Raw genomic sequence first — 14001 nt, 5'->3', positions numbered from 1 at the left:
TCAACATCTCCACCTTCCATATCCTCAATCAACTTCAATCTTATAGTAAGTGGACTACAATCTTCTACACTTAACTTTCACAACTATAAAGAATACTAGAGTTGAGAGATAAATTCCATCTTCTTTCTATCACACCTAAATACCAAGAAAATAGTCTATGACATCAAGGTTTATCATCTTAAATCTATCTTTCAAATTTAACTTTAGGTTACTATTTTTTCTAATTTTATTTCCTATGATGCTAACATTATGAATATAAAGTCCAATAATAAATTTTCCACTTTTCTCAAATTCCTCCACACACTAGTTTGGATCATGATAAGTATTATGGAAGTCTTTAATATGAAAATATTCATCAATCATAGCATACCAATTCCTTGGAGGTTGCTTAAAACAATAGAGATACTTCCTTAACCTAGAAACTATGTGTTCATGTACTAAACATTCAAATCCTCATGGTTAAGTCATATGCATCTCTTCATCAATTTCACCTTGTAAAAAATACAATTTTAACCATCATTTTATGAAGAGACCACTTAAAATGAGCCAGCAATGTTATAAAATCCATGATATTATACACTACTAGAGAAAATATTTATGTATAGTTAATTCCCTCCTTTTCTAACAATCTTTTGACCACAAGTCTAAATTGTAGATGATTGGAAAGAATAAAATTAATATCTTATTATACTAAGCAAACTCTGAATTATGAAGATTTGTGAAATATTAACCAGAAACCAAAAACTAAAAATACATATCTAACTATAAAAAAAAATACTCCATTCACAATCATATATTTTATAAATATATGAAGCCATTACCTCAAACTAAAAACAAAATTAAATGAAAAAATACAGCCATAATACATTAGGAGAGTTCATTAATTAGAGGTAAAAGGAACTCGTGAGGAATAAGAATAGGGAAGAGACCATGTATTAGAGGTAAATGAGTCAGCCAATTCCATAACTGGTAGCCACTGAAAAATTCCTTAGTAGACTCTCATAAGGTGCATGACACTAGAAACACCTTATCCATTTCTTTATCAAGAGATTATAATAATGAGGCATAATATGTTAACTCCTGTTGATGATCAATGTATTCCACACAGGTTTACTGTTTTTAATTGTTAGTATGTCTGCCAAAGGCATTATTCTGCAATGTTTTCAAGATATCATAAAACTTTTAAAATAATGGAGATAAGGCTTTAGTCTTGTCAGGTGGGCCAAAGATCATTCGCACAAGATTCAGGAAAGTTGAATGTTATCGTGAATCTTAAAAACTTTACCATTTGTGGGGGAAAAAATCTTAAAACGGAAAAAGAGTTTGATGCCTTACCAATCTCTGCGGAATATTGACACCTGATTTTTCTTAACAATAATTTTAGGGTTAGCCTTACTTCTGTTTTATTTTTAGGGTTAGTCTTATTTTTCCTTTCCTTTGCTGATGAAGAAGAGAGTGTTGACAGCCTGGCGGGTACGAAGAAACTCTGATAAGGTATGAAATCCGATCTAGATTGCATTTCTGTGTTGGGCATTTGATTTAAGGTTGAAAACAGGGCATGCCAAACATTTGAGCTCTTAAAAGTCATTTACAAGATTTGGGACATAGTTTGAATCGTAATTTTTTAATTTTGTTTTTGTTTTTTGAAAAATGCATTTTCTGGGCATTCCTCATTGTTGGATTGTAGACAGTTTGAACTATATTTTACTTCATTGGCATTTGTCCTCAATAGATTATGTTGCTTCCATGTGTTGTTCAGAGTTGGTTTGGTTGTATGTTGCCGTTTCTGTTGTTTCTCAAAATGTTAGATTGAAAGTGTTAAGACATTGCTGGATGTAATTCTGTAAGAGTTTTTTATAGGAAGATTTTGGATCTTTTATGATCTATTTTTTATTTCTTTATTCTGATCATAGATCAGAAAATCTGATGAAAACCTTTGTATAAACAACAGCAGAAAATTCTACCTATTACCAGCGACCAGCATTCCCCACATCTTATTTCTACTATGCATTGTAATTTTTCTCTTTTTATAACTATGAAACTATGAAACTATTCCCCTGCATATGGTGAAAAAAAAATCCACAGTGATAAAAAGAGAGATTTCATGGCTGCCCATTGGAGCATCCAGATTACATTTTCATTGCATTCATTTTAGAGACAAAATACATAATGAATTTATAGTTCATGTACATAATAGTTACTTGTGAGGTAAGTGGGATTAGACAGTTGTGTTCGCAAAAGTCTCTATCGACAATTGAATAATTAATTTATTGTACATCCTTCACAAGTTCATATGCTAATTACTTTTTCGATATTCCTCCACATTTAAGAAAGGATAGGCCTCAACACAATCTCTGTTAGGTCTCTATTTATATGCAATACTCCCAGAATGATAATTATCAAATAATCATGTGGCTTCTCATAGTCTTAAAAGATTTTTAAGTTATACAAACTTAGTTTCACATAAAGCCTTGGTGTAAAGATCGTGTATCTAGTCCCTTATCTTACAATATTAAACATGAATCACCTCTTGTTAGATGAGATACCTGAAATAATGGTGATAGACCTCTAATTATTTGCTCTAGCATAAAACATTAGATATTTTGACAACAAAATAGAACTTTGGTTGTCACAATAAAGTAAAGAAGGCCCTATTTGGTATTTTTTGTGTACTAAAAGAATGTGGTATGTTTTACACAGTTCATTCTGTTCATCAGCATTTGTTCCATCTTGGGCCGACGCGGATCATATTTGATCATATAAATAAATGTAATTGAGCATGTAGAGATCATCATTAGAACATAGAAGAATAATCTTGAAGGTTAGGAGCTCTGGAGTTGGCTCGCATTCTTGCTTGAGCCCGAATGTTGCATAACACACATGTTTTGTACTTAGGTTTGTGAGTTGAATCTTGTGACCCGCATGTGGCCAACAGTTTGTAACTGATTTTCATGAAATAATATAGTTTGTTTCTGCATTTCCTCCATCACATTGAGTTGTTTCTGTTGTATAAGTCTTGTTGCACGGTCTAGATTGTTCTCCTCGAGGACTCTTCTATTGTGATTGCACCATCGAAGTTAAACAGTTTTAGTTGTGTTGGACACTTCCTTTATTAAAGTTTGACACAACATTGTGATTTTACCCTGTAGTCTCTTTGTCCACTATAGAATTAGAGTACATGGCAGCTACTCATTCTTGTAATGAAGCTATTTGGATTAATAGATTGTGGTGAGATATTGGTTTTGATGTAGGATAGATTACTATTTATTATGAGAGCCAAAGTTTTAATTTTCTAGCAAAGAATCTTAGTTTCCTTGCCAAAACAAAGAACTATGATGTGTAGCTTCACTTTACTCATGATATGGTGGAAGACAAAAAGGTGAAGATGGAAAAGGTTGATACTTGAAATGGTGAGTTTTGTAGATGCATTGATGAAGCTAGTGACCAATGAAAAGTTCAAATGGTGAATTAGTTTAATGGAGCTTGGAGCCTTGAGCTTGGATGATAGAGTTTTGACTCGTGTAGGTCTTTTACAAGTGGAAGAATGTTGGGATTAAGGTTTTCTCAACCATTGAGAATCCTAGCATGATTTAATTTAATTAATTACACCCATGTTCAATATTTTATTCATAATATCCTAAGAGTTGAGCTTCTAAGTTTCTATATCACTTTGTGGGACCCAACTGTGAGTTGGCTTCCTATGTGCAAAGTTAGGAGCATAATATTGTGTCACTTTTCACTTCAAAACTCATCTTGGGCAAATGAATTTGTAAAACGCTTAGGAGTACTTAGGTGCCATGTGTCCATGTTTGTTGAAATAACTCATGCAAAAATATAGAAATTGCTATGTTGGGACTTGTGAGTGAAGAGGAATTAATATTTAGTAGTTTATATTTATTGTGAGTTATTTTTTACCAAGTAACTATATGCATGGTGGATGTTTAGTTATGGATTTCACTAGTTTTTATGTAGTGGGTGTAGTTGCAAATGGAAAGTTATTGTTATGGAAGGACATGTGTTAGTGGTTTGGAATGTTCCATTTGCTACATGTCAAGGACATGAAAAGTTGGTTTCTTAGACACCACTTTTCTAGCTAGGCATGGGAGATGGTATTGGAAATCATAGGTGCCTACCTTTCAATTGCAAAATAGTGGTTGTTTATGTGGTTCAAACAATAATCACAAGTTACTGTGTCATAGTATTTATAAAGAAAATGTTAAAGGATATGATTTGAGATAATTGATCTATGGTTAGTTAATTGTTTCCTTGATTTAAAGACATGGAAAGTTATTTATACTTCTTTTTAATGTAAATACGAGCATCAAGTTTTTGTAAATTTAAAAAGATGAAAAAATATAAATATTCTATTAAATCAATTTTCTATTTATGTAAGGATGAAATTATCTTCACATTATGAATTAGAAAATATACAGTGTTGAGATGATTGATCTATGATTAGTTCATTGTTTCTTTGATTTAAAGCTATGGAAAGTTATTTATACTTATTTTTTAATGTAAATATGGGCATCAAGTTTTCGCTAATTTTAAGATGAAAAAATATAAATATTCTATTAAGTCAATTTTCTATTAATGTACAAGGATGAAATTTTCTTCACATTATGAACTAGAAAATATACATAGTGTTTTATATGAGTATTTGGAAGTTGTATTTATTTGATTCTAATTCTAGACATCATGTTGATACAAATATATTTAAGGATTTTTCTGCAATATTTTTCATCATCAATATCATGACATAGTTACATCTAGATGATGAAAAATTTCTTGAATAGTTAAATGTAAAAATATGTCAATATCATTTGGACCAAGGAAATTACATGGTTTTAATAAACCTCACATTATTTTTGTGGTTTGTTTTTTCCTAAGATTTATGTATGTAACTGATAATTATAGAGCTTTAATTATATTATGATAACAATATTATTACAAAAGGTAGGAAAATCAATCCATTATAAATAAAAAATAATAATAATTATTCTTTATCATATTAGTAATTCTTCTTGATACTCCTATCAAGGTAGAGCCTCTCATATTGAGATGGAGAAGTTTCTTGTGAGAAAGGCAAGGGTTTGTTACTTTGTGTTGTTGCTTCCTCTTTTGTTGATCCTATTGAGACAAAGGCTTCTTCTATTGAAGTGGAGATTATCTTTGTAGGAGACAATGAGAATTGTTTTAAGAAGGCTTATGCTGCCTTATTCCTAAAGATTATGGGAACCCTTTCAAAACCCATTGTTAAGGTTATGGGCGCCTATCAAAACCCATTATCAAGGTAATGGGATCCTTTCAAAACCCATTATTATAGTTTTATATATATATTTAGTTTCATATATTTTTTGGAAGTTTGGACATGGTTGGGGGTGAGCTATGTTGTTGGAGTTTGCAACCTCCCAAGTGAGGATCTCTTTTGAAACAATTTCCACATAGATAGAGAGATAGATAGACATTTCACTAGGAAATGATATATTAAGCTAAGATGAGAGAAAATAGGATGGGACCATGTGTCTCAATCAAATGCGAGAGTAGATATGGTAGGTAGAAACCAAACAACTCCAACTCATCTAAAAATATTAATGCAAGATAAAAATTAATAAATGATATTTATCTAACTAACTAAAGATGATACCTAAGTGTTGGGCCCATATAAAATTTCCATTCCATATGCGTCCTTGTTTGAAGTAATGCTTATCTAATTCATTGGTCAAGAAATTTGCTTAAAATTTTGCTCATGTAATTCAGTCATTGTTAAGTTTCGTTGCGTTGAACTTGAACCTTGAACTTGAACCTTTTTGGTTCAAGGTTCAAAGTTCAACGGGCGTTGTTTTGAATGTTTTTTCCTCCCACGCGATTTTCAGTCTCGCTAGTCCTTGTCGGCATTTTGCATTCTTTGAACCTTGAACTTGAACCTTTTTGGTTCAAGGTTCAAAGTTCAAGATTTGTCATGTTTGTGTTGTGTTGTGATGGTTTCGCAAGGGTTAGAGTTTTATGTATAGGTTTCTTGAAAGACATGTGACTTTTCATGTGGTGATGGCGCAGACTTTTAGAATAGGATAAACGGCTACCGAGGGGAGGAATATTCTTTCTTCAATGATTTGAAATCTGTCATTTATGGTGAGTATGTGTGAGGATCCGTTGTGTCAGAAGTGAAGTGACTTAACATTTAAGGCATGCTTCAGTGCAATCATTTCAAAGTAAGGCCACACGAATGAGGAGTAATGAAGGCAACTTTTAGTAATGATGGGTAAGATTTTCTTGGCTTTAAAACTGAGTAGTTGTCTCATTGGGATTATTATTTTCTTGCGAATATTTTGAGAAGGAGTTTTCGAAGCGGGAGAAATAGGATGCGATAGGGGTTTATAGAGTACAGAGGAAGGTATGTTCAACAACTTTCTAAATTACTGTAGTTTGTTTTAAAAGATCTGGGTATTCTATTAGCTACTTGTTTCTGTTTCCACTTTCCTTCTTTGCTTGGAATTAATTAGGGAAAACCACGAACTAAACATGAGACCTATTTTGCCCAAATTGATGAGCTCATCTTCCCTTGTAAGCTATTTACCAGAGTTAGGTGATATAGCGTTAGTTCAGCTGGATTTAGATGTTTTTCTAGAAAGAGTAAGGAATTCAGCCATAGACCCCATGATGAGAGATGTAGCACAGAGCGGATTATTAGAAGTAGCCGCCTTTCCCATAGCTGCTCCTTGCCCTGAGTTAGTCTTAGAATGTATGAATCATTATGAAAAGGGTAATAGATGCATAAGGAAAAACGATGGTGAAATCTTGTTGTCCATTGATAGACAGACAGTAATGGCAGCCATGGGTATTCCACACTGGGAACCCTATGAAGATTGGACCATTGGTAAATCCTACGGAATTTTCTCTGAGAAAAAGCAGTATTATAGAACTGTTATTGCAGGGAATTGGCTCCTAAAATTCTAGAAAGGGGGCTCGAGGCTGCCGAGACCTCTAACCCATGAACATTTAATTCCTGTAATCTGAGACTTGGTAATACTGTTGAGCAGGGTAAAGGGTAATTCCCACTCCTTTTACTGGGAGGACTGGATGTATTTCTTCATCCAGGTCACTCTGGATCGAAGTCAGTTCATCGACTGGGGAACTGTCATTGCAGAAAGGTTACATGAAGGCAAAGAGTTTTTTAGTGGCGATTCTTCGCCAATTGGCGAATTTCATGTTGATTGTCTGGGGCAAAATCGTGGTCAAATCGCCTGGAATTTCGGGGTTAACTGTGCACTGTAGAATCTGGCTTCGCTATTGACCACACATCGCCGACGTGCATGCCCGTAAGATTCGCCTGAAATCACTCGGACATGGGCATTAGATCACCTCCATTATTCGCTAGCAAAAGTAAAACGACCACGTACCCAAGACCTAATTCGCCAATGGTAAATTAAATGTTCATTGCACGCATCGGCCAAATTCACCAGTATCAATTAAAACATTATAAGCATTCAAGGACCCATTTCGCCCCGCTTAAATTAAATTTTCATTGCACGCCCGCGCAATTCACCAAAAATGCAATTAAATTAAATGTTTATTGGCAATTGTGACACCCGGGCCCCGCACAATTCACCAAAAATGCAATCATGGATTGCTATAAATACACTCTTTCTTACAATTTGTTCGTGTCTGATTAGTAAATTGGGAGCTCTCAAGTCTCGATTCACATTCCACAAATTGAGTTGGAAAGTTGAAGTTCATTCACATTGTAGGGCGGAGGGCCAGAGATACAATCCTGCAACACAGGCCCAAGCATTCCTGATTCCTGATTCAGAGAATTGAGAAGGCATAAAGGTGAGTAATCATTTCTTCATACTTGATAGTATTAGTTTTAACTTTTAATTCGTAGTGAGAGGTCGAGACTCAAGATGTCACAGTCAGACATGGGTGAGACTCCTCAGGGTGGTGAAGGGATTGAGATGTCACACAAGGGTGAGACTGAGACTCCTCAGGGTGGTGAAGAGATTGAGATGTTAGAAAAGGGTAAGACTCCTCAAGGCGGTGAAACTGAAGGGATTGAGAGGCCATCAAAACGCCCAAAACTTAAACTTAAAGATACTACCATAAAGTCTTTCTTTGGAATTGGCAAAGTTTCTGGTCCATCAACTTCTGTAGTTGCAGAAGCCATTCATAGTAGCACACCACCACCACAAGGTGGGATTGTCATTGATTTAAATGCATCAAATGAGGATGGCAATACTGACACGGTAGAAGATGTTGTAAGGGATACACACAGTGAGGTAATTCACTCAGATGCAAATGCTAGTACTGAAGATGATGTTGGTAGGAAGAAAAGAAAAAGGAAAGTAAAACTAGGGCGAGAGTGGGAGATGACAAGGAGTTTTAAGATTGATTGGGTAGCAAAGTACCCATTCATTGAACTGGTCCCAAACAATGATGAACAACCAATAGAATGTAGGTGTAAGATTTGTAGCTGGAAAACAAAAAGAGAGAAGAAGATGCAGCTAAAGCTTGACACCATAGAAAAGCATATTGGTAAAGTTTATGAAAAATAGATCATAGACGAAAAGGAAACATGAGTAGTAAGATGGAAATCAAAGGAAGAATGTCTCATGTTAAGTATGTCGTGGAATATGAAGAGCATAACCACAAAACGATAGTGATTGGTAATAGTGGATTTGGAAATACAATCAAGGCTGGGCTTGAACATGCAACGAAAGATGCAAACCTTGCAAAGACTGTTCAGATGAGTGTTATTTTTCATATTATGTCGAGAGGGCGTCCTATGAAAGATTTCCCAGAATTTAGTAATTTATTATCTTTTTTGAATGTTCCTCACTATCCTATGTCACATTGGTCAATAAATGTTGGATGGGAAATGGCAAACTGTCTCGCTGAGGTGGAAAAGCAAAATTTACAAGAGAGTGTAAAAGAGTCAAATTTCATTTCATTATCCATAGATGAAGTTACTACGGTAGATAACACTACTTGGGTTTGTATGCATGTGTATACTGTAAAAGAACACATCCGTCGAGCTCATCTACTCTGTGTTCGTAAAATGAGGGGCAATTCAACAACAGAAAATTTATATTTGGAAGTTAAGAAAGATTTGAATGAAATTGCTGGTATGGAGGACTTGACAATTGCTAAGAAGTTGGTGTGTGTTGGAGCTGATGGAGCTGCAGTAATGCAAGGTCAAAGGACCAGTCTTTGTGCAAGATTACAAACTAGTATTGCACCATACATGGTTGGCATTCACTGCATGGCCCATCGAATGAATTTAGCATATAGAATTGTAAGCAATTTCCCTACAGTGTCAAAAGTTAAAGATCTAGTCCACGAGATCCACTCATACTTCTGCCGAAGTCCTAAATGTTTTGCAGAATTTCAGATTTTTGCTGAGGGAGTAACAGGAGGAAACAAGCTTCTCAGGGATGTTGAGACTAGATGGATCTCCTTGCATGGACCAGCAGAACGAGTTCTAACAGAATATCAATCCTTGATCGGTCTAATGTATGAGCAACGCCTCACAGTAGACAAAGCTCATGATATCTTACTTAAGTAAGTGATATAGAGACTCTGTTAACTTTAGCTAGTCTTCTCCCCATGCTGGATTCAATGAAAAAACTTGTTAAGAAAGCCCAAGATAGAACTATGTATATCAATGAGTATAGCACTCTACGTAAAATGACATGCTTGAGCCTCAATGGTCTATATTCAGATCTAACAGGGCAAAGCCCAAATTTTTTTAGGTGGCAGATAATTACAGATTTGAATCATGCTGAAATTTTTTTACATTTCAATACCAAAAATGAGCTATGTGTCTTTGTAAAAGGATTTCAGATATCAATTTACCAATCTAAGATGGGCAAGCGAGGCATAGCACTACCAGTTAAAAAGGAAGATTTTGACAGGATTGTTAAATCTGTTAGTGATAATTTGAAGTCTATTGCATATGAACTTTCAACTGAGATTCGTGAAAGATTCCCTCGAGAAGAAATACTTGAAGCCATGGGTTTTGTGTATCCTCAATTTTGGCATTCAATTGGAGATAATCCAAATGATGCAAAGATGTATCATAAAAAACTAGAGGAATTGATATTGACATTTTCAAAAGATGCATATTGCAATGGACAGCTAATAGAAGGAATTTAAAATTCAGATCATCTTAGAAAACAATGCAAACAGTTTGCATTGGTTATGAAACAGCAGTTGGTTAACTTGGAGAATCCATTTGAACCTGGATCAATCACAAGGCTTTGGAAAAGGATAGATCAAAGTGAAGTATTGCGTATTGCAATACCAGAATATTTGAAACTTGTTGATTTATGTCAAACAATGATATTGGGGTCAGTGGAAGATGAGAGAGTTTTCAGTGCATTAGGGCTTTTGAAATCAAAGATCAGAAACAAATTAGACAAGAATTTGGAAACTTGCTTGAGGTTGTTTGTAACCCAGTATAATGTTAGAGATTTTCCATATGATAGGGCACTGGCAATCTGGAATTCCATGTGTGAAAGACGAGGGGTGTGCAACACTTTAAAAGCTAGTGGTGTTACTGCTAGTGCTAGTGCTGAGACAAATGAATATGATGGATCACAGACTCAGAGTCAGCATGAAGACGAAGACATTTTTGAATACTCGACTCAGAATGAAGATGAACCTGTTAATACTAGTTAGTTTCCGGATCTTGAATCCATTTGGGATATAGAAGCCTCAGACAATCAGACTGAGTCACTGAAGTGAATTAGCAGTCAGTTTATAGGTATTTATAATTATACTATAGTTCTTGAGTCATATTACAATTTCAATTTGCAAAATTGCAATACTATAGTTGTCATTGATGATTTTTGATATTGTATTCCTTGAATTTGTCAATCAGAAGTAGAACGGATACTTATTTCATATTTTAAATTGTGAATTTGAATTATTACTAAACAATTGAATTATTAGTAAATTGGTATTTGGTTCCACATTATGTTGAACATGAAATGCAACAATTTGTGTCACAAGATCCATAAAATTATTCATACTACATAGCCGTTACTGCTAGAACCTTTCTACTGTTCTATAGTAAATGCTTAAAATGATGTTCATGGCGATTGTGGTTTTGTGTTTTTTTTTTTGTCTTAGTTGGCTACTAAACCGAAGTTGTCGTGCGTTGAAAATCTGAGTTGTCCTCTATTTATTTGTCCATGTCATCGTCAAGTGTGGTCAAACCGGTTGGTCAAACATGTTTAATGTTTCATCTCTAACTCTCAAATAAATTTCATGTTCAACAATTTAAGTGGCAAGTTAGCGAGTGTTGGACCTGTTGGTTTGGGTTTAAATCGCGAGGTCTCTTGTTTTTTGAGCGTTAGCATTTTATGTTAGCGAGGTGGAGATTGTTAATGAAATCGCTTTGGTCGCGAGTTTGCGACTAGGTGTGATTTTATGTTGTCGCACGGTCGCGAGGTGTTCGTGGTTAAGTCATTTTAATTTGCGATCATGCGATGTAGTTGGTTTCGTTGCTTGCTCACAGGTTTTGAAGTTGTTTAGCATTTTAAGTTGCGATCTGGTGACAGGTAAGTTTTGGTCTGATTTTGTGGTCATCGCATGCTCGCCGGTTTGTAAGTCTTAAGTCAAAAAGTGTTGCGAGCATGCGATGGCGGTTAAGTGCCTTCTTGTCGCGGGATCGCAAGGGTTTAAGTCAAGTTAAGTTTCGAGTTGCGAGCTTGTGATGAAATAAGTTATTTTGTTAGATTTGCAGTGGTCACCAGCTCATAGGTAAAGAAAGAATATTACAAATAATGTTGCAAGGTTGCGACTGAAGGGCTTGATGAAGATCAACGGCTGTCGCTCACTCATGAGATTCTTTGAGGATTCATAAAAGGGGTTGCGAGCTTGCGATTAAGAGGATTTGGTAGCATTGTCGCTAACTCGCCGGTTCCTTTCCTAATTGTTATAACCGGTTGAGAGTGTGCGATTAAAGATGGGGATTGACACGTGGACTTGTTTGTCGAGTTCTATAAAAGTTTTGAATGGCAATCACAATCAAATGCCACAGTAGCTAGTTCATGCAAGTGTGGCAATTAATGAGACTTGAGAGAAGTGACGGCTTGCATGATCTAGCTAAGATTTTGACATTTGTACAATTGCATTAATGACGGCGCCCATTCCCAAATACCATTTTATGTTGCGAGGTTGCAACTGGATGTGATTTTATGTTATCGCAAGGTCACGAGGTGTTCGCGGTTAGGTCATTTTAATTTGCAATCATGCGATGGGGTTAAGTCGCTTGCTCGCAGGTTTTGAAGTTGTTTAGCATTTTAAGTTGCACTTGCGATCTGGCGATAGGTAAGTTTTGGTCTGATTTTGTGGTCATCGCATGCTCGCGGGTTTGTAAGTCTTAAGTCAAAAAGTGTTGCGAGCATGCGATGGCGGTTAAGTGTCTTCTTGTCGTGGGATCACAAGGGTTTAAGTCAAGTTAAGTTTCTAGTTGCGAGCTTGCAATGAAATAAGTTGTTTTGTTAGATCAACGGTTGTCGCTCACTCACGAGATTCTTTGAGGATTCATAAAAGGGGTTGCGAGCTTGCGATTAAGAGGATTTGGCAGCATTGCCACTAACTCGCTAACACATGGACTTGTTTGCCGAGTTCTGTAAAAGTTTTGAATGCCAATCGCCAATCAAATATAAGGGCATGAATTCAAATTTCGCTCGAGTACTTCAGTTTGAAGTTTGAATTAATGCCATAGATTGTAGCTACTAGCTAGTTCATGCAAGTGTGGCAATTAATGAGACTTGAGAGTTGAGACTTGAGAGAAGTGACGACACCCAAATAGTAAATACCATAAATTGCATGATCGAGCCGAGGTTTTGTATAATTGCATTAATGCATTCTATCTTCGAGGTAATCCAGTGAATTGAGCTCTGCAACAACGTTGGAGAATTCGGAGTGTTGGGTGTGAGAAAATTTCAGAAAATTGGTTAAGTTTTTCTCCTGCAGCTAAAATAAGCCAGGCGACGAGTGGTACTGGAGGTTCCAAGCCCAAGCCCAAGCCCACGACAAGTGGAGCAGGAGAACCTGGAGGTTCCAAGGCCATGCCACTGAGGAAATGATGGTTAAGAAATACAAAGAAGAATTTGTAGATTTGATGCCAGGGACTTCCGTTGCTTTGAATACAAATCATTTGGCATGGAGAGATTTATTTAGCCAATGCAAAAACCCTACCACGCCTAATATGACTGGTTATGCTCTGTTTCAGTATTTCTGGAATAATAGGGTTAAGGGTGTCCTGATGTCAAACCCTTGGGATTTAAATATGGCAAAGTTAATTGTGCCAGATGTGTATGTTGATGTGGATTTGATCAAAGAGTTGGCCAAATGCTATTGCCCAGTATCTAGGGTAATCAGAAGAAAGTACCAGTTTGCCCTAGTTTCAATTAACAGAGATAACTTTTTTTAAGCTTTCCAGATTACTGGTTCTGCATATACAGATATAGATTTGGAGCGGATTGCAGAGGATTATGACAAATACAAAGGTGTTATCAAGAAGCATGCAATCCCCAGATACATGCCTAGGGTGGATAGGAAGCCAGTTATAATTCCAGAGAGTATCGAACCACCATTTGACATCACACCTTTCCACCATTATATGCATTGTACAATCTATGGATTATGCAGAGTGTTGGGTTTTGATGGAGATTCAATAGTGTTAGCTGAATTACTGATGATGGCCATGGACATTCAACACCTAGATGTTAACAAAGATTACGATTATATGGGCTATGTGGTTGAACACATTCATAATGCTCTAGTTGAAATTCAGAGTGGTGCACCCAGCCCTACATTCAAGCATTATTCATTGCTGATGCATTTAATCTTGTTCTATAATGTTGAGTTCTTGGATAAAGAATTGGAGCTTTTCAAAGAAGAACTCAGTGTCTTAATGCCAATACAAAGATGGACCCAAGTTTGGGACAGTAGTTCTCCCCATTCTTCTTTCCTTTTCTTTGAAAATTGGAT

At 35.8% G+C, this 14001-nt stretch overlaps 1 long non-coding RNA gene across 1 annotated transcript; it reads left to right on the top strand.

Annotated features, from left to right (window-relative positions):
* The first annotated feature begins 1178 nt into the window (after nt 1–1178).
* Nucleotides 1179–2986, top strand: LOC131072094 (uncharacterized). The gene is made up of 2 exons (XR_009112655.2): nt 1179–1494; nt 2701–2986. It is a non-coding gene; the product is annotated as an uncharacterized LOC131072094 (long non-coding RNA).
* Nucleotides 2987–14001: the final 11015 nt, after the last annotated feature.

This window comes from Cryptomeria japonica, chromosome 11 (assembly GCF_030272615.1).
Source record: "Cryptomeria japonica chromosome 11, Sugi_1.0, whole genome shotgun sequence".
In the NCBI taxonomy this organism is placed as follows: domain Eukaryota; kingdom Viridiplantae; phylum Streptophyta; class Pinopsida; order Cupressales; family Cupressaceae; genus Cryptomeria; species Cryptomeria japonica.
This window is presented reverse-complemented; position numbering and strand designations above follow the sequence as displayed.